Here is a 21,094-nt window from a genome sequence, read left to right as displayed (position 1 = left end):
AGGAAGGCCTATTAAATACTAACACTAAAATGCAGACTTCCGTCTCTAACTAAGGTGGCAGGGAGAAGAACGGTTAAAACATGATAAACGTAACATGGGTGAAAAAACATTATAATACAGAAAAAGCAAGCAATAAAAAACATATGTGTGAGGGAGCCTTCTGCCCCCGATGTTCCAGGATCGGCCTCCTGCCTCCATCCCGAACATTGAAAATCAAAAAATCCAAGGACAGGGGTCGACCTTCTGCCACTACCCCTGCCCACCAACAGTTGTAGGGATGGAGGTACGCTCCGCCCCTACGGGGTAAAAAATTGGGCCACTGGCCCCGCCATCCACATATGTTTACACCAATTATATGGACCCCACTTGGAAAAGTGATGCCCGTAAACTAATTCAAACGACTATGAAATTTACCAAAAAGTACACCCAAACTTCTAACCTTAAACTCATAATTAAAAATTAAGTAACCGTTCAGAAACCGGCCATCCAAAGCCGACACAATGAAGCACAACTGCAGAACAACACCAAATCCCCAGGGCGGGAGGGCGGGTCACGCTGGAAGAGAGGCAGGAAGTATCCTGTCAGCTGCCTATATGCATGACAGGCCAGCCCCCTCTCCATGATCCAGCCAATTAGCCCCCAGCCCTCTCTCCACGTTCCTCCCACCACAAAAACATTAACCCCCTCCAGGCCAAGGTGATGCCTCGAGCGGCGCTGCGGAAGCCCAGATGGTGCGTTTATGCCGCTATGGTCACATTATGTTCCCTACGCGGTCTTAAACCTCACACGTCAGATGCATCCTCGCGCCACTCACGCAACTTATCTTATAAAATAAAGACACCACAACTGTAATTGGCGTGAAAGGGGTCAGCTTTTATTTTCTGACTGAGGGGAAGGCCTATTAAATGCTAACACTAAAATGCAGACTTCCCTCTCTAACTAAGGTGGCGGGGAGAAGAACGGTTAAAACATGATAAACGTAACATGGGTGAAAAAACATTATAATACAGAAAAAGCAAGCAATAAAAAACATATGTGTGAGGGAGCCTTCTGCCCCCGATGTTCCAGGATCGGCCTCCTGCCTCCATCCCGAACATTGAAAATCAAAAAATCCAAGGACAGGGGTCGACCTTTCTGCCACTACCCCTGCCCACCAACAGTTGTAGGGACGGAGGTACGCTCCGCCCCTACGGGGTAAAAAATTGGGCCACTGGCCCCGCCATCCACATATGTTTATACCAATTATATGGACCCCACTTGGAAAAGTGATGCCCGTAAACTAATTCAAACGACTATGAAATTTAACTAAAAGTACCCCAAACTTCTAACCTTGAACTCATAATTAAAAATTAAGTAACCGTTCAAAAACCGGCCAACTGCCACGTTACCAACCTGCCACCGAACTCCAAAACTAACTAAAGGGACCTAAAAGCAGACAAAAACTAACTAAAGCGACCGGAAAGGTAGAAGACAAACTAACGCGACGAAAAAACCCAGAACAACTGTCAAACGAGAAAAACTACCTAAGGGGACCGAAGAACGTGAATAATGTCATCCAAGAAAATCACCATGCCCGCTGGCGACAAGTGCACCCCGTCAGACCGGTACAGAGTCGGATCCCGGAAGGAGATACCACCGTGCGGCACGATCAGGCCGCCATGCTGGAGGACAGCACGACCAACAACCGAATTGACCCGCCTCCGAACTAGGTCGAACGCCCCAGGGTTAAATGCTCCACGCCAAGACTGCCGAGTGACGATGTCTGACCAGAGGATCAGGCAAAACGGCCAGTCGGCCATAAGTTCCAACAGCTGACATCTGATCTCGAGGCGAATGTCAAGCCCCGTGCGGTGCACCAAATCATTGCCACCCAGATGCAAGACCAGGAATAGTGGATATCCAAAACGGCCAACTGCCACCCGAAGCCAGTCCCGCAGGCCGTCCCAGCGGAGGCCTCTACGCCCCAACCAGCGCACAGCCTGCAGCTCCGGAAACCGGGTCATGTCGCCGGCCAGAGCCGACACGGACAACCAATAAATGTATGAATGGCCGACAAACCATATAAAGTGCGGATCTAACCGCCGTCCTGCAAAAGAAGGGTGTGACGAAGGTTAATAAAATGAGGAAAAGATGGCATATGTAAATGGACAACCTAACTGCGGCCCTAACGGGGAGTGGAGGGGGGGGGGCACCCAATTTGACTTGAGGCAAAACAAAACTTCGTTAGCCGGCAAAAGCCGTAAGTAAAACCAACAATAAAACAAAAATTCCTCAAGGCCCCCGCAATTGCAAAATGCAACTGCGATGAGTGGCTAGTCCTCAAATGGGCGCACTGGGAGGAAAAGGCCTGATATAGCGTCTGACTGCACCAGACCTTTACCTGCCCAGTGCCCAGACTTCGACTTCGGACCAACCTGCCGCAGCAGCTGCTAAAGCAGCGCCGACGCGGAAAGAGTGAGTCCCATAGTCGGCCGGAGAGAGACCCAGGTACAAAAGACAACGTCCCAAAACCGACCGGAATTGATATCTGGTCAACGAGGAACCGTCACAATGGACGAGCCACCCGGGGGGCGTTGGAGGCCGAAGGGACGAATGAGCCTGGGCCACTGCAACTGGACAAATGCCCCGCGCACGAGCCCGACCCATTCGAACCCACTGCCCCCTGCCGACTACGTCAGTCTTGGAGCGCTGAATCCTGCACCACAAACCGTCGGGGCGTACGACGACGTGGGCTGCAAGCATGGGCGAGGCAGAAGTCCGAGAGACGGCCACCAGCTCGCCCACCCTGAATGCACCGTGGAAGGCCATCGTAAAGGCCGCCATGAAGAGGCGAACTTCGTATCCCGAGGAGCAAATACTCCGTAGGGATCCCAAAATCCGCCTCAGCAAAGCACCCGTGATTGGCAGGCGAGTATCCGGGAGGGGCGGGAATGCCCGAGCCCAACCTTTCAACACCCGCCGGAGGAAAAAGGACTTGGTAAAATCCGCTTCCCCCCGAAGCTGCTGAAAGTATGATATACCCGCCAGAATCCTGCTAACAGACGCCCGCGAAATCTTGTCAGAGTACAACATCCCGATGTATTCTAAGAGTAAATCGTGAGAGGTCTTACCACGCTGGCCCCTCTCCAGGAGGAAGCGACTCCACCGCTCCCAGGCGCCCGATATGCCACAAAAGTAGCAGGGGCCAAGGACCAGTGTGCTAGCTCCTTTAATCCGGGTGGATGACCTGCCACACATAAGCAGGACAGGATTCCCCTTGGATTAGCGCTGCAGGAGCCAAGCGCCAAAACCGCTGCCAATCGCCCCGAGACAGGGCATCCGCAATTAAGTTACGCACGCCAGGGACATTTTTGGCTCGCAACGTAATGTTGTTCACCAAACATAGCAAGACTATCTGCGCAAGGACCCGCAGGACCGGCAAGGACGTGGATTTTTGGCGGTTTATGGCAAAAACCACGCCCAAATTGTCGCACCAGAAGATAACCTGTTTGTGACGCAGGGCATCGCACCACAATTCCAGAGCGACCAGAATGGGAAATATTTCCAGCAACAACATGTTCGTAGTGAGGCCCTTGCTAAGCCAGGCACGAGGCCAGGGACACGCGCACCAACGGCCTGCGAAATAAGCTCCGAATCCGTAAGCGCCAGAGGCGTCCGTGAAAAGCTCTAGAGATGGGCTAGACACAGCCGCCTCCTGCCAAATACAGATGCCGTTGAAACGAACAAGAAATTCGTCCCAAATACGCAAATCCCTTCGGATTTCGAGAGACAACCTAAGAAAATGATGCGGGCGTCTAACCCCCACGGTAGCCCGTTCCAATTTTCTACAAAAAAAACCCTGCCCATGGGGATCACCTTGCAAGCAAAGTTAAACAGGCCCAACAAGGATTGAGCCTGTTTGAGAGTGAGCTTGACCGCAGCCAGCGCATATAGGATACCGTCGTGTAAACTAGAGATGAGCGGGTTCGGTTCCTCGGAAACCGAACCCCCCCGAACTTCACGCTTTTTACACGGGTCCGAGGCAGACTCGGATCTTCCCGCCTTGCTCGGCTAACCCGGGCGCGCCCGAACTTCATCATCCCGCTGTCGGATTCTCGCGAGGCTCGTATTCTATCGCGAGACTCGGATTCTATATAAGGAGCCGTGCGTCGCCGCCATTTTCACACGTGCATTGAGATTGATAGGGAGAGGACGTGGCTGGCGTCCTCTCCGTTTAGATAGAGAGTGAGACAGAGACACTTGATTTACTGGAGCATTAGGAGTACTCAGAGAGTGCAGAGTTTTGCTGATAGTTATACTAGTGGTGACCACCAGTTTTATTTATCATTTAATATAATCCGTTCTCTGCCTGAAAAAAAATGATACACAGTCACATACCATATCTGTGCTCAGCCTCAGTGTGCTGCATGATAATATCATCTATGTATATCTGACTGTGCTGAGTAGTGCTCACTGCTCACACAGCTTAATTGTGGGGGAGACTGGGGAGCAGTTATAGCAGGAGTACATATTTAACAGTGCACACTTTAGCTGCCAGAGTGCCAGTGTGACTGACCAGCAGTGACCACCAGTATATTGTCTGCCTGAAAAAGTTAAACACTCGTGTGGTGTTTTTTTTATTTATTCTATAAACGCATTCTGCTGACAGTGTCCAGCAGGTCCGTCATTCATTATATTTCTATCTTCTTCATACTAGTAGTTTAGGAGTCTGCAGTGCTGATAGTGTCCAGCAGGTCCGTCATTATACAATATATACCTGTCCTGCAGTAGTGATATATATATATTTTTTATATCATTATCATCCAGTCTATACTAGCAGACGCAGTACGGTAGTCCACGGCTGTAGCTACCTCTGTGTCGGCAGTCGCTCGTCCATAATTGTATACCTACCTGTGGTGGGTTTTTTTTTTCTATCTTCTTCATACTAGTAGTTTAGGAGTCTGCAGTGCTGACAGTGTCCAGCAGGTCCGTCATTATACAATATATACCTGTCCTGCAGTAGTGATATATATATATTTTTTATATCATTATCATCCAGTCTATACTAGCAGACGCAGTACGGTAGTCCACGGCTGTAGCTACCTCTGTGTCGGCAGTCGCTCGTCCATAATTGTATACCTACCTGTGGTGGGTTTTTTTTTTTCTATCTTCTTCATACTAGTAGTTTAGGAGTCTGCAGTGCTGACAGTGTCCAGCAGGTCCGTCATTATACAATATATACCTGTCCTGCAGTAGTGATATATATATATTTTTTATATCATTATCATCCAGTCTATACTAGCAGACGCAGTACGGTAGTCCACGGCTGTAGCTACCTCTGTGTCGGCAGTCGCTCGTCCATAATTGTATACCTACCTGTGGTGGTTTTTTTTTTTCTATCTTCTTCATACTAGTAGTTTAGGAGTCTGCAGTGCTGACAGTGTCCAGCAGGTCCGTCATTATACAATATATACCAGTCCTGCAGTAGTGATATATATATATTTTTTATATCATTATCATCCAGTCTATACTAGCAGACGCAGTACGGTAGTCCACGGCTGTAGCTACCTCTGTGTCGGCAGTCGCTCGTCATCCATAAGTATACTAGTATCCATCCATCTCCATTGTTTACCTGAGGTGCCTTTTAGTTGTGCCTATTAAAATATGGAGAACAAAAATGTTGAGGTTCCAAAAATAGGGAAAGATCAAGATCCATTTCCACCTCGTGCTGAAGCTGCTGCCACTAGTCATGGCCGAGACGATGAAATGCCATCAACGTCGTCTGCCAAGGCCGATGCCCAATGTCATAGTACAGAGCATGTAAAATCCAAAACACCAAATATCAGTAAAAAAAGGACTCAAAAATCTAAAATAAAATCGTCGGAGGAGAAGTGTAAACTTGCCAATATGCCATTTACCACACGGAGTGGCAAGGAACGGCTGAGGCCCTGGCCTATGTTCATGGCTAGTGGTTCAGCTTCACATGAGGATGGAAGCACTCAGCCTCTCGCTAGAAAAATGAAAAGACTTAAGCTGGCAAAAGCACAGCAAAGAACTGTGCGTTCTTCGAAATCACAAATCCACAAGGAGAGTCCAATTGTGTCGGTTGCGATGCCTGACCTTCCCAACACTGGACGTGAAGAGCATGCGCCTTCCACCATTTGCACGCCCCCTGCAAGTGCTGGAAGGAGCACCCGCAGTCCAGTTCCTGATAGTCAGATTGAAGATGTCAGTGTTGAAGTACACCAGGATGAGGAGGATATGGGTGTTGCTGGCGCTGGGGAGGATATTGACCAGGAGGATTCTGATGGTGAGGTGGTTTGTTTAAGTCAGGCACCCGGGGAGACACCTGTTGTCCGTGGGAGGAATATGGCCATTGACATGCCTGGTGAAAATACCAAAAAAATTAGATCTTCAGTGTGGAAGTATTTTAACAGAAATGCGGACAACATTTGTCAAGCCGTGTGTTGCCTTTGTCAAGCTGTAATAAGTAGGGGTAAGGACGTTAACCACCTCGGAACATCCTCCCTTATACGTCACCTGCAGCGCATTCATCATAAGTCAGTGACAAGTTCAAAAACTTTGGGCGACAGCGGAAGCAGTCCACTGACCAGTAAATCCCTTCCTCTTGTAACCAAGCTCACGCAAACCACCCCACCAACTCCCTCAGTGTCAATTTCCTCCTTCCCCAGGAATGCCAATAGTCCTGCAGGCCATGTCACTGGCAATTCTGACGAGTCCTCTCCTGCCTGGGATTCCTCCGATGCATCCTTGCGTGTAACGCCTACTGCTGCTGGCGCTGCTGTTGTTGCTGCTGGGAGTCGATGGTCATCCCAGAGGGGAAGTCGTAAGACCACTTTTACTACTTCCACCAAGCAATTGACTGTCCAACAGTCCTTTGCGAGGAAGATGAAATATCACAGCAGTCATCCTGCTGCAAAGCGGATAACTGAGGCCTTGGCATCCTGGGCGGTGAGAAACGTGGTTCCGGTATCCATCATTACTGCAGAGGCAACTAGAGACTTGTTGGAGGTACTGTGTCCCTGGTACCAAATACCATCTAGGTTCCATTTCTCTAGGCAGGCGATACCGAAAATGTACACAGACCTCAGAAAAAGACTCACCAGTGTCCTAAAAAATGCAGTTGTACCCAATGTCCACTTAACCACGGACATGTGGACAAGTGGAGCAGGGCAGACTCAGGACTATATGACTGTGACAGCCCACTGGGTAGATGTATGGACTCCCGCCGCAAGAACAGCAGCGGCGGCACCAGTAGCAGCATCTCGCAAACGCCAACTCTTTCCTAGGCAGGCTACGCTTTGTATCACCGCTTTCCAGAATACGCACACAGCTAAAAACCTCTTACGGCAACTGAGGAAGATCATCGCAGAATGGCTTACCCCAATTGGACTCTCCTGTGGATTTGTGGCATCGGACAACGCCAGCAATATTGTGTGTGCATTAAATATGGGCAAATTCCAGCACGTCCCATGTTTTGCACATACCTTGAATTTGGTGGTGCAGAATTATTTAAAAAACGAGAGGGGCGTGCAAGAGATGCTGTCGGTGGCCAGAAGAATTGCGGGACACTTTCGGCGTACAGGCACCACGTACAGAAGACTGGAGCAACACCAAAAACGCCTGAACCTGCCCTGCCATCATCTGAAGCAAGAAGTGGTAATGAGGTGGAATTCAACCCTCTATATGCTTCAGAGGTTGGAGGAGCAGCAAAAGGCCATTCAAGCCTATACAACTGAGCACGATATAGGAGGTGGAATGCACCTGTCTCAAGCGCAGTGGAAAATGATTTCAACGTTGTGCAAGGTTCTGCAACCTTTTGAACTTGCCACACGTGAAGTCAGTTCAGACACTGCCAGCCTGAGTCAGGTCATTCCCCTCATCAGGCTTTTGCAGAAGAAGCTGGAGACATTGAAGGAGGAGCTAACACAGAGCGATTCCGCTAGGCATGTGGGATTTGTGGATGGAGCCCTTAATTCGCTTAACAAGGATTCACGGGTGGTCAATCTGTTGAAATCAGAGCACTACATTTTGGCCACCGTGCTCGATCCTAGATTTAAAACCTACCTTGGATCTCTCTTTCCGGCAGACACAAGTCTGCAGGGGTTCAAAGAACTGCTGGTAAGAAAATTGTCAAGTCAAGCGGAACGCAACCTGTCAACATCTCCTCCTTCACATTCTCCTGCAACTGGGGGTGCGAGGAAAAGGCTCAGAATTCCGAGCCCACCCGCTGGCGGTGATGCAGGGCAGTCTGGAGCGACTGCTGATGCTGACATCTGGTCCGGACTGAAGGACCTGCCAACGATTACGGACATGTCGTCTACTGTCACTGCATATGATTCTCTCCCCATTGAAAGAATGGTGGAGGATTATATGAGTGACCGCATCCAAGTAGGCACGTCAGACAGTCCGTACGTATACTGGCAGGAAAAAGAGGCAATTTGGAGGCCCTTGCACAAACTGGCTTTATTCTACCTAAGTTGCCCTCCCACAAGTGTGTACTCCGAAAGAGTGTTTAGTGCCGCCGCTCACCTTGTCAGCAATCGGCGTACGAGGTTACTTCCAGAAAATGTGGAGAAGATGATGTTCATTAAAATGAATTATAATCAATTCCTCCATGGAGATATTCATCAGCAGCAATTGCCTCCACAAAGTACACAGGGAGCTGTGATGGTGGATTCCAGTGGGGACGAATTGATAATCTGTGAGGAGGGGGATGTACACGATGATGAATCGGAGGATGATGATGAGGTGGATATCTTGCCTCTGTAGAGCCAGTTTGTGCAAGGAGAGATTAATTGCTTCTTTTTTGGTGGGGGTCCAAACCAACCCGTCATTTCAGTCACAGTCGTGTGGCAGACCCTGTCACTGAAATGATGGGTTGGTTAAAGTGTGCATGTCCTGTTTATACAACATAAGGGTGGGTGGGAGGGCCCAAGGACAATTCCATCTTGCACCTCTTTTTTCTTTCATTTTTCTTTGCGTCATGTGCTGTTTGGGGAGTGTTTTTTGGAAGGGCCATCCTGCGTGACACTGCAGTGCCACTCCTAGATGGGCCAGGTGTTTGTGTCGGCCACTTGGGTCGCTGAGCTTAGTCATCCAGCGACCTCGGTGCAAATTTTAGGACTAAAAATAATATTGTGAGGTGTTCAGAATAGACTGAAAATGAGTGGAAATTATGGTTATTGAGGTTAATAATACTTTGGGATCAAAATGACCCCCAAATTCTATGATTTAAGCTGTTTTTTAGGGTTTTTTGAAAAAAAAACACCCGAATCCGACAAAAAAAATTCGGTGAGGTTTTGCCAAAACGCGTTCGAACCCAGAACACGGCCGCGGAACCGAACCCAAAACCAAAACACAAAACGCGAAAAATTTCCGGTGCACATCTCTAGTGTAAACGCAACACCTTGTCCGCATGGAGCCTACACAGACCACCGACCGTATCAATCTGAATCCCGAAGTAAACCAAGGAGGCGGAGGGACCCTCCGTCTTCTCAGGTGCCACCGGAACCCCGAAGTGTGCGAAGAGGGCCAGAGCCCCATGCAGCAAGCGGACGTAGCAATCCGAGTCTGATGGGCCGATAAAAAGGAAATCGTCCAGGTAGTGCGAAATTCCCCATTCGCCATTCCCCATTCGCCAGTCTCCTGCTCGAGACACCAGTGGAGGAAAGAACTGAATCTCTCGAAGTAGGCGCAAGAGATAGAACAGCCCATAGGGAGGCACCGATCGATGTAATAGCCATCGTCCAGCTTAAAACCCATAAACCGAAAGGCGGACGGGTGCAGCGGAAGGAGGCGGAACGCTGACTGGATGTCCAATTTACACATCACTGCCCCCGGACCAAAAGACCGGATGGTGTCTATGGCCGAATCAAAGGATAGGTAAACAACCCTACACTGATCATAAGGGTTGGCATCATTAACCGATGACCCCAGAGGACAGGACAGATGTTGGATAAGCCGAAATATTCCCACGGTCTTTTTGGGCACTATGCCCACGGGGGACAAGACCAGGTCTGGCAAGGGGGGTTCCCGGAAAGGGCCTACCATTCTACAGAGCGCCACCTCAGCCTCCACCTTCCGGCGGAGCATGTCCGGAAATTCCCTAGCCGAGCGCAGGTTCGTACCCGCCCCGGGACCCACCCGTCCATGTATCGGCAAGGGGAAGCCCGACGCGAAACCCGAGTGTAAGAATTGGGCGTCCGCCGGCCGCGGGTACCGTCGCAGCCAGGGAATGAGTGCTCGAAGTCTAATTGGGGTGGGGGCTGTGGCCAACGCCAGAGGCCGCGGGAGCGCGACTCTGCCGGGTCTGTGGTCCGGAAGCCCCTCCGGCCCCAGGACTGGGACATTCCTTAATCCCGTGCCCCCCCCCACATCGGATACAGAAGTGACGAAAACGACACCGGCCGCCTAAGTCGCATTGGGCATTATTAAAAGTGAAGCATTTTCCATGCCCCGTGTGCCCTGAACCGCCGCGAAAGCCGGCAGAACGAGAGGCAGGACGTTTAGCCCAACGCCTCGCTGTTCCGCCCTCCTCAGCGCCGGCCGAACCCTGGGTCAGTTCCGAGCACAATTCCACATCTTTCTTACCAAGTTATAGATCTGCCGCCCGTGTTGTTTCCGACGAAAATCCTCATCATAACGACGCCAGGCCGACCCTTTGTACTTATGGTACAGAACATGTATGAGGAATTGATATCGCACTATGTTAATATGTTCGTCCGGGCGGGTCTCTAGGTAACATGCAGCAAAGATCAACATGCATCGTACCCAATTCGGGTAGGAGCGCAAAGCGTCCTCGCTGCCCTGCCCCTTTTTCTTAGCTGAAAGTAAGGCTTTACAATCGTCACTAGTAAGAGCGAAAATATTTACATATTGGCCCTTACGGATCCGGTCCCGGACCCGGGGCCTGAGTCTACTTTGCACTGCCGTATTCGCGCAGTGCACAGTGTCCGATTCCACCGAGACTTGGGAGGCGGACGAGGTTGAATACCGACGCTCGCACCATCTGCGACGCTTAACCCTGTGCAAGCCGCCGTCGGAGGAGGACAGGCCCTCCGAGGACGTGGAGGCAAGGGAAGAGTCCGTGTCCCGGCGCCTGCGCCTGCTGCGCGTGCTGGAAAACCTACGCGCACTGCTACCGACGCTAGAGGAGGTGGAGTGAGCACCCGATCCCAAGCCGCTAAGGGGTGTAACCACGCTCCCCCGGGACCAGTCGGGGTCCGATGAAGACTCACCTGCACGAGAGGGAACACCGTCCGTCCCAACGGCCACCGGACGACTCGAGGATGCACCGACAGACTCCATTCCTGACCCGACGTCCGCGGCTGGGGAGACAAAAGAGACATGGTTCCCCCACTCCCCCACCGGGCCTGCAGCAGCCGGGAGCGGGGCAGGCGGGGGAACCGTCGCGCCAGAGGACAGAAGCGGGGTAAGAGGTTGCGCAATGCTATCCGCCAAAGAAGCAGCGGGCCGCACAAGTCCCCCGGGTACGGAGGATAACAAGGGCGCCACCGCCGACACAACAGCTGCACAAATGGCGGACAGAACGGTGGCGTCCACCAAGGGTGCAGCCGCCGTGGCGGGCGTAGGAAAATCAGAGCCGCCACGCGAGTAGTGCGCCCCACGTGAGGATCGTAAATCCCCCGTTGGGAGCAAGGACCCGGATGATCCCTCACTGTCGGGTGTCACGGTATCGCCGTCCTGCTGCGATAAATCCCACGCCAACCGCCTGCGCCGCGACTGCCTCCGATCCCGGGCATTGGCCACAGGATGAGAAACCGAAGAGTCGTCACTACTGGAAGGAGGAGGCGCAACGTCGGAATGAGAGCCGTCCGTAGCAACATCGTCGGGAGACGACCGGACACGGGGAGGGGCAGAACGGTCGCCCTCCGACAGCGCACGCCGCCCCCTGATGGGGTGAGTGACCCCGGTCAGAGCCGCACGCCCATGGGCGGCGGCAGCAGCGCCATGCGAGATACCCTGGAAGGGGGGGGGCGCTCCGGGGCCACCCACGGCAGGAGAGGCCAGGTGGCCCGCCCCACCGCGGGCGGACGCAGAACGCCCCCACCTGACGGGCCCCGCCCTATCCGCGACAGGCAAAGGGGGACGCGCAGTAGAGGGGCGGGGGCGACGCCCCGCCCTGTCGGGGGAGGGAGCAGGCCGGACCTGACTGGGTGAAGGGGAGGGCCGGACAGAGGGGCCAGGCCTCATCTGGGCCCCCCAAGTGGCAGGGTCAACTGTGGCATGCGCGCGCTGCCTAGACTGAACATGTCTGGCAGCCGCGCGACCCCCTGCCCGCCCACTAACCGCAGTAGTACCATGAGGCAAAACATTAACCCCGAGAGCAACAAGCCGCTGATCCGCGGGCCGGGAGCTCCGTCCCGGCCCCACGTGAACGGAGCGGCCGTGGGTAGCCGCGAGCGGCGGGCTCAGGGACGGCAGGACACCGTCCCTGGCCATGTGCCGTGTACGTCCTCTAACACTCAGCGCTCCGTCCCCTGCCGCGGCTAGCATCGGGGATGGAGAGCGCAAGCGCGGGGGAGCCAGGGCGGGTGGCCGAGCCCGGCCGCGTGCGCCCCGGGTCTCCCGCACGGCAGCCGCAGCATTCATTCCCCGTGCCGGCTGGACATCAGATGCGTCCAGGAGCCGGGCGGGGAGGCCAGCGGTGCGGCTGGGGCGGATTCTGGCGGCCATAGAGAGATCAGGGTAAGAGAAGCAAAGGATAGGAAGGGTGAAAATAAGAAAGGAGTAGAGGGGATAGAGAAGGGCAAAGAACAGAGGAGAGGGAGAGAAATAAGTATAAAGGGATGTGTGCGAAGTATGAAAGATAATAAGGATAAATTGAATAAATGGTGCAGTACTTGCAGGCCTCACGAAAAGAGCTGGAAGAGAGGCAGGAAGTATCCTGTCAGCTGCCTATATGCATGACAGGCCAGCCCCCTCTCCCTGATCCAGCCAATTAGCCCCCGGTCCTCTCTCCACGTTCCTCCCACCACAAAAACATTAACCCCCTCCAGGCCAAGGTGATGCCTCGAGCGGCACTGCGGAAGCCCAGACGGTGCATTTATGCCGCTATGGTCACATTATGTTCCCTACGCGGTCTTTCTGTATCTCATACCCCTTTTCCACCTACGTACCGTGTCCGATCCGGGATGTTTAACACGGCTACAACCCGTGTCGGCTCCCCCGTTTCCACTACACTTCGACACGGGTTATTCCCGTGTCTAATCTGTTTCCACCTAACCCGTGTAAGCTCTGTAAAAGCCTATTGCTGTCATTACAAATGGACTTTTTACTGTCTCATCAAGATGATGTCATCAAAAGGCCCAAAACAGAGGGGTGGGGCCTGCTCACAGCATTGCAGCAATGGACGCCGGTGCAGTAGCTGTGTCTAGCATGGAGTCGCAGACTGTTTGCAGTTTACTGCTGCTTTCTGCTACAGACTGCTTGATGCAGCTTTTCACCTTGTGCTACCTACTGCAGAGCTGGAGAAGGAGAGCTCAATTCTTTGCAGAGAGGGCTACCTATCGACGCAAATATTTGAAAAGGAGGAGAGCGCGTATATCATCCACTGTTGTTATTTCTCTCATAACAATGAACTGTACACCAAGCCGAAGAATGTGGATGAGAGATCGCAGACATGGGGAAGCATTCATGCAGACTATTCTAGCATATCAGGAGGAGCAGTGGATGGCAAACTTCAGGATGTCTCGCGCTACATTCGAGTATGTTTTGGAACTACTGTCCCCCGCAATAACCATGCAGATCACCGGGTTCCGTAAGCCCATTAAGCCAGCCAGGAGATTAGCGATTGCTCTCTGGTGGTATGCTACCCCTGGAGAGTATCGCACAGTTTCCAGTTTATTTGGAGTAGGGATTGGCACGGTCTGCAAGATTGTCTACCAGGTCACGCGGGCATTGCTGGATACCATGTACCATCGCTTTATTTCCTTGCCACAAGGACAGCGGCTAGATGAGACTATAAAAGGGTTTAAGAAGCGTGGCTACCCACAGTGTGCTGGTGCCATAGATGGGACCCACATCCCCATCATCGCCCCCCGTGACAACCCAGCAGACTATTACAATCGTAAGGGTTGGCATTCCATTGTTCTGCAAGCGGTAGTGGACCACAAATACTGGTAAGCACTGTTTCACTAATGTGCTTGAAATAGGCTTGGCCTGTTTTATGATAATGCATAAACCTTTATTTTTAGTTTCACAGATGTCTTCATAGGGTGGCCCGGACGGTCACATGATGCAAGGGTTCTCGCCAACTCCGATCTTTACAGTATTGCTGAGAACAAGCTTGGTGGATGGCTTTTCCCTCGAGAGGTAAGATTATTTACTACTTAAACTGAAATGTTCGCCCATAAACCAATAGTCAAGTTTTACCCCTGTAATAATATTAATGTTTTATTAACAGAAATCGGTGATCGTACATGGTGTGGACATCCCGGTCCATCTCATTGGTGATGCAGCATACCCATTACAGCGCTGGCTAATGAAGGGCTACACCCAGCATGTTCACTTATCCCCCGAACAGACATCATATACCCATGCCCTAAGTTCGGCCCGTATGGCAGTGGAGAATGCGTTTGGGCGTTTAAAAGGACGCTGGCGCTGCCTCATGAAGAGGAATGATGTGGACTTGAAAATAATGCCAGATATAGTAGCGGCCTGCTGCATTCTCTAGAGATGTGCACTTGAAATTTTTCGGGTTTTGTGTTTTGGTTTTGGGTTCGGTTCCGCGGCCGTGTTTTGGGTTCGACCGCGTTTTGGCAAAACCTCACCGAATTTTTTTGGTCGGATTCGGGTGTGTTTTGGATTCGGGTGTTTTTTAAAAAAAACACTAAAAAACAGCTTAAATCATAGAATTTGGGGGTCATTTTGATCCCAAAGTATTATTAACCTCAAAAACCATAATTTCCACTCATTTTCAGTCTATTCTGAATACCTCACACCTCACAATATTATTTTTAGTCCTAAAATTTGCACCTAGGTCGCTGGATGACTAAGCTAAGCGACCCTAGTGGCCGACACAAACACCGTGCCCATCTAGGAGTGGCACTGCAGTGTCACGCAGGATGGCCCTTCCAAAAAACACTCCCCAAACAGCACATGACGCAAAGAAAAAAAGAGGCGCAATGAGGTAGCTGTGTGAGTAAGATAAGCGACCCTAGTGGCCGACACAAACACCGTGCCCATCTAGAAGTGGCACTGCAGTGTCACGCAGGATGGCCCTTCCAAAAAACCCTCCCCAAACAGCACATGACGCAAAGAAAAAAAGAGGCGCAATGAGGTAGCTGTGTGAGTAAGATAAGCGACCCTAGTGGCCGACACAAACACCGGGCCCATCTAGGAGTGTCACTGCAGTGTCACGCAGGATGGCCCTTCCAAAAAACCCTCCCCAAACAGCACATGACGCAAAGAAAAAAAGAGGCGCAATGAGGTAGCTGTGTGAGTAAGATAAGCGACCCTAGTGGCCGACACAAACACCGGGCCCATCTAGGAGTGTCACTGCAGTGTCACGCAGGATGGCCCTTCCAAAAAACCCTCCCCAAACAGCACATGACGCAAAGAAAAAAAGAGGCGCAATGAGGTAGCTGTGTGAGTAAGATAAGCGACCCTAGTGGCCGACACAAACACCGGGCCCATCTAGGAGTGTCACTGCAGTGTCACGCAGGATGGCCCTTCCAAAAAACCCTCCCCAAACAGCACATGACGCAAAGAAAAAAATAGGCGCAATGAGGTAGCTGTGTGAGTAAGATAAGCGACCCTAGTGGCCGACACAAACACCGGGCCCATCTAGGAGTGTCACTGCAGTGTCACGCAGGATGGCCCTTCCAAAAAACCCTCCCCAAACAGCACATGACGCAAAGAAAAAAAGAGGCGCAATGAGGTAGCTGTGTGAGTAAGATAAGCGACCCTAGTGGCCGACACAAACACCGGGCCCATCTAGGAGTGGCACTGCAGTGTCACGCAGGATGGCCCTTCCAAAAATCCCTCCCCAAACAGCACATAACGCAAAGAAAAAAAGAGGCGCAATGAGGTAGCTGTGTGAGTAAGATAAGCGACCCTAGTGGCCGACACAAACACCGTGCCCATCTAGGAGTGGCACTGCAGTGTCACGCAGGATGGCCCTTCCAAAAAACCCTCCCCAAACAGCACATGACGCAAAGAAAAAAAGAGGCGCAATGAGGTAGCTGTGTGAGTAAGATAAGCGACCCTAGTGGCCGACACAAACACCGTGCCCATCTAGGAGTGGCACTGCAGTGTCACGCAGGATGGCCCTTCCAAAAAACCCTCCCCAAACAGCACATGACGCAAAGAAAAAAAGAGGCGCAATGAGGTAGCTGTGTGAGTAAGATAAGCGACCCTAGTGGCCGACACAAACACCGGGCCCATCTAGGAGTGGCACTGCAGTGTCACGCAGGATGGCCCTTCAAAAAAAACCTCCCCAAACAGCACATGACGCAAAGAAAAAAAGAGGCGCAATGAGGTAGCTGTGTGAGTAAGATAAGCGACCCTAGTGGCCGACACAAACACCGGGCCCATCTAGGAGTGTCACTGCAGTGTCACGCAGGATGGCCCTTCCAAAAAACCCTCCCCAAACAGCACATGACGCAAAGAAAAAAAGAGGCGCAATGAGGTAGCTGTGTGAGTAAGATAAGCGACCCTAGTGGCCGACACAAACACCGTGCCCATCTAGGAGTGGCACTGCAGTGTCACGCAGGATGGCCCTTCCAAAAAACCCTCCCCAAACAGCACATGACGCAAAGAAAAAAAGAGGCGCAATGAGGTAGCTGTGTGAGTAAGATAAGCGACCCTAGTGGCCGACACAAACACTGTGCCCATCTAGGAGTGGCACTGCAGTGTCACGCAGGATGGCCCTTCCAAAAAACCCTCCCCAAACAGCACATGACGCAAAGAAAAAAAGAGGCGCAATGAGGTAGCTGTGTGAGTAAGATAAGCGACCCTAGTGGCCGACACAAACACCGGGCCCATCTAGGAGTGGCACTGCAGTGTCACGCAGGATGGCCCTTCCAAAAAACATTCCACAAACAGCACATGACGCAAAGAAAAATGAAAGAAAAAAGAGGTGCAAGATGGAATTGTCCTTGGGCCCTCCCACCCACCCTTATGTTGTATAAACAGGACATGCACACTTTAACCAACCCATCATTTCAGTGACAGGGTCTGCCACACGACTGTGACTGAAATGACGGGTTGGTTTGGACCCCCACCAAAAAAGAAGCAATTAATCTCTCCTTGCACAAACTGGCTCTACAGAGGCAAGATGTCCACCTCATCATCATCCTCCGATATATCACCGTGTACATCCCCCTCCTCACAGATTATCAATTCGTCCCCACTGGAATCCACCATCTCAGCTCCCTGTGTACTTTGTGGAGGCAATTGCTGCTGGTCAATGTCTCCACGGAGGAATTGATTATAATTCATTTTAATGAACATCATCTTCTCCACATTTTCTGGATGTAACCTCGTACGCCGATTGCTGACAAGGTGAGCGGCGGCACTAAACACTCTTTCGGAGTACACACTTGTGGGAGGGCAACTTAGGTAGAATAAAGCCAGTTTGTGCAAGGGCCTCCAAATTGCCTCTTTTTCCTGCCAGTATAAGTACGGACTGTGTGACGTGCCTACTTGGATGCGGTCACTCATATAATCCTCCACCATTCTTTCAATGGTGAGAGAATCATATGCAGTGACAGTAGACGACATGTCCGTAATCGTTGTCAGGTCCTTCAGTCCGGACCAGATGTCAGCATCAGCAGTCGCTCCAGACTGCCCTGCATCACCGCCAGCGGGTGGGCTCGGAATTCTGAGCCTTTTCCTCGCACCCCCAGTTGCGGGAGAATGTGAAGGAGGAGATGTTGACAGGTCGCGTTCCGCTTGACTTGACAATTTTGTCACCAGCAGGTCTTTGAACCCCAGCAGACTTGTGTCTGCCGGAAAGAGAGATCCAAGGTAGGCTTTAAATCTAGGATCGAGCACGGTGGCCAAAATGTAGTGCTCTGATTTCAACAGATTGACCACCCGTGAATCCTTGTTAAGCGAATTAAGGGCTCCATCCACAAGTCCCACATGCCTAGCGGAATCGCTCCGTGTTAGCTCCTCCTTCAATGTCTCCAGCTTCTTCTGCAAAAGCCTGATGAGGGGAATGACCTGACTCAGGCTGGCAGTGTCTGAACTGACTTCACGTGTGGCAAGTTCAAAGGGCATCAGAACCTTGCACAACGTTGAAATCATTCTCCACTGCGCTTGAGACAGGTGCATTCCACCTCCTATATCGTGCTCAATTGTATAGGCTTGAATGGCCTTTTGCTGCTCCTCCAACCTCTGAAGCATATAGAGGGTTGAATTCCACCTCGTTACCACTTCTTGCTTCAGATGAAGGCAGGGCAGGTTCAGTAGTTTTTGGTGGTGCTCCAGTCTTCTGTACGTGGTGCCTGTACGCCGAAAGTGTCCCGCAATTCTTCTGGCCACCGACAGCATCTCTTGCACGCCCCTGTCGTTTTTAAAAAAATTCTGCACCACCAAATTCAAGGTATGTGCAAAACATGGGACGTGCTGGAATTTGCCCATATTTAATGCACACACAATATTGCTGGCGTTGTCCGATGCCACAAATCCACAGGAGAGTCCAATTGGGGTAAGCCATTCCGCGATGATCTTCCTCAGTTGCCGTAAGAGGTTTTCAGCTGTGTGCGTATTCTGGAAAGCGGTGATACAAAGCGTAGCCTGCCTAGGAAAGAGTTGGCGTTTGCGAGATGCTGCTACTGGTGCCGCCGCTGCTGTTCTTGCGGCGGGAGTCCATACATCTACCCAGTGGGCTGTCACAGTCATATAGTCCTGACCCTGCCCTGCTCCACTTGTCCACATGTCCGTGGTTAAGTGGACATTGGGTACAACTGCATTTTTTAGGACACTGGTGAGTCTTTTTCTGACGTCCGTGTACATTCTCGGTATCGCCTGCCTAGAGAAGTGGAACCTAGATGGTATTTGGTAACGGGGGCACACTGCCTCAATAAATTGTCTAGTTCCCTGTGAACTAACGGCGGATACCGGACGCACGTCTAACACCAACATAGTTGTCAAGGCCTCAGTTATCCGCTTTGCAGCAGGATGACTGCTGTGATATTTCATCTTCCTCGCAAAGGACTGTTGGACAGTCAATTGCTTACTGGAAGTAGTACAAGTGGGCTTACGACTTCCCCTCTGGGATGACGATCGACTCCCAGCAGCAACAACAGCAGCGCCAGCAGCAGTAGGCATTACACTCAAGGATGCATCGGAGGAATCCCAGGCAGGAGAGGACTCGTCAGAATTGCCAGTGACATGGCCTGCAGGACTATTGGTATTCCTGGGTAAGGAGGAAATTGACACTGAGGGAGTTGGTGGGGTGGTTTGCGTGAGCTTGGTTACAAGAGGAAGGGATTTACTGGTCAGTGGACTGCTTCCGCTGTCACCCAAAGTTTTAGAACTTGTCACTGACTTATTATGAATGCGCTGCAGGTGACGTATAAGGGAGGATGTTCCGAGGTGGTTAACGTCCTTACCCCTACTTATTACAGCTTGACAAAGGCAACACACGGCTTGACAAATGTTGTCCGCATTTCTGGTGAAATACTTCCACACCGAAGAGCTGATTTTTTTTGTATTTTGACCAGGCATGTCAATGGCCCTATTCCTCCCACGGACAACAGGTGTCTCCCCGGGTGCCTGACTTAAACAAACCACCTCACCATCAGAATCCTCCTGGTCAATTTCCTCCCCAGCGCCAGCAACACCCATATCCTCCTCATCCTGGTGTACTTCAACACTGACATCTTCAATCTGACTATCAGGAACTGGACTGCGGGTGCTCCTTCCAGCACTTGCAGGGGGCGTGCAAATGGTGGAAGGCGCATGCTCTTCACGTCCAGTGTTGGGAAGGTCAGGCATCGCAACCGACACAATTGGACTCTCCTTGTGGATTTGGGATTTCGAAGAACGCACAGTTCTTTGCGGTGCTTTTGCCAGCTTGAGTCTTTTCAGTTTTGTAGCGAGAGGCTGAGTGCTTCCATCCTCATGTGAAGCTGAACCACTAGCCATGAACATAGGCCAGGGCCTCAGCCGCTCCTTGCCACTCCGTGTGGTAAATGGCATATTGGCAAGTTTACGCTTCTCCTCCGACAATTTTATTTTAGGTTTTGGAGTCCTTTTTTTACTGATATTTGGTGTTTTGGATTTGACATGCTCTGTACTATGACATTGGGCATCGGCCTTGGCAGACGATGTTGCTGGCATTTCATCGTCTCGGCCATGACTAGTGGCAGCAGCTTCAGCACGAGGTGGAAGTGGATCTTGATCTTTCCGTAATTTTGGAACCTCAACATTTTTGTTCTCCATATTTTAATAGGCACAACTAAAAGGCACCTCAGGTAAACAATGGAGATGGATGGATACTAGTATACTTATGGATGGACTGCCGAGTGCCGACACAGAGGTAGCTACAGCCGTGGACTACCGTACTGTGTCTGCTGCTAATATAGACTGGATGATTGATAATGAGATGAAATCAATATATATATGTATGTATATATAATATCACTAGTACTGCAGCCGGACAGGTAGATAATATATTTATTAGGTAATGATGACTGATGACGGACCTGCTGGACACTGTCAGCTCAGCAGCACCGCAGACTGCTACAGTAAGCTACTATACTATAGTAGTATGTACAAAGAAGAAAGAAAAAAAAACCACGGGTAGGTGGTATACAATTATGGATGGACTGCCGAGTGCCGACACAGAGGTAGCTACAGCCGTGGACTACCGTACTGTGTCTGCTGCTAATATAGACTGGATGATAATGAGATGAAATCAATATATATATATGTATGTATATATAATATCACTAGTACTGCAGCCGGACAGGTAGATAATATATTTATTAGGTAATGATGACTGATGACGGACCTGCTGGACACTGTCAGCTCAGCAGCACCGCAGACTGCTACAGTAAGCTACTATACTATAGTAGTATGTACAAAGAAGAAAGAAAAAAAAAAAACACGGGTAGGT

Source organism: Pseudophryne corroboree, chromosome 4, assembly GCF_028390025.1.
Source record: "Pseudophryne corroboree isolate aPseCor3 chromosome 4, aPseCor3.hap2, whole genome shotgun sequence".
Classification (NCBI taxonomy): domain Eukaryota; kingdom Metazoa; phylum Chordata; class Amphibia; order Anura; family Myobatrachidae; genus Pseudophryne; species Pseudophryne corroboree.
The sequence above is the reverse complement of the archived record's forward strand: the minus strand, read 5'-3'. Positions refer to the sequence as shown.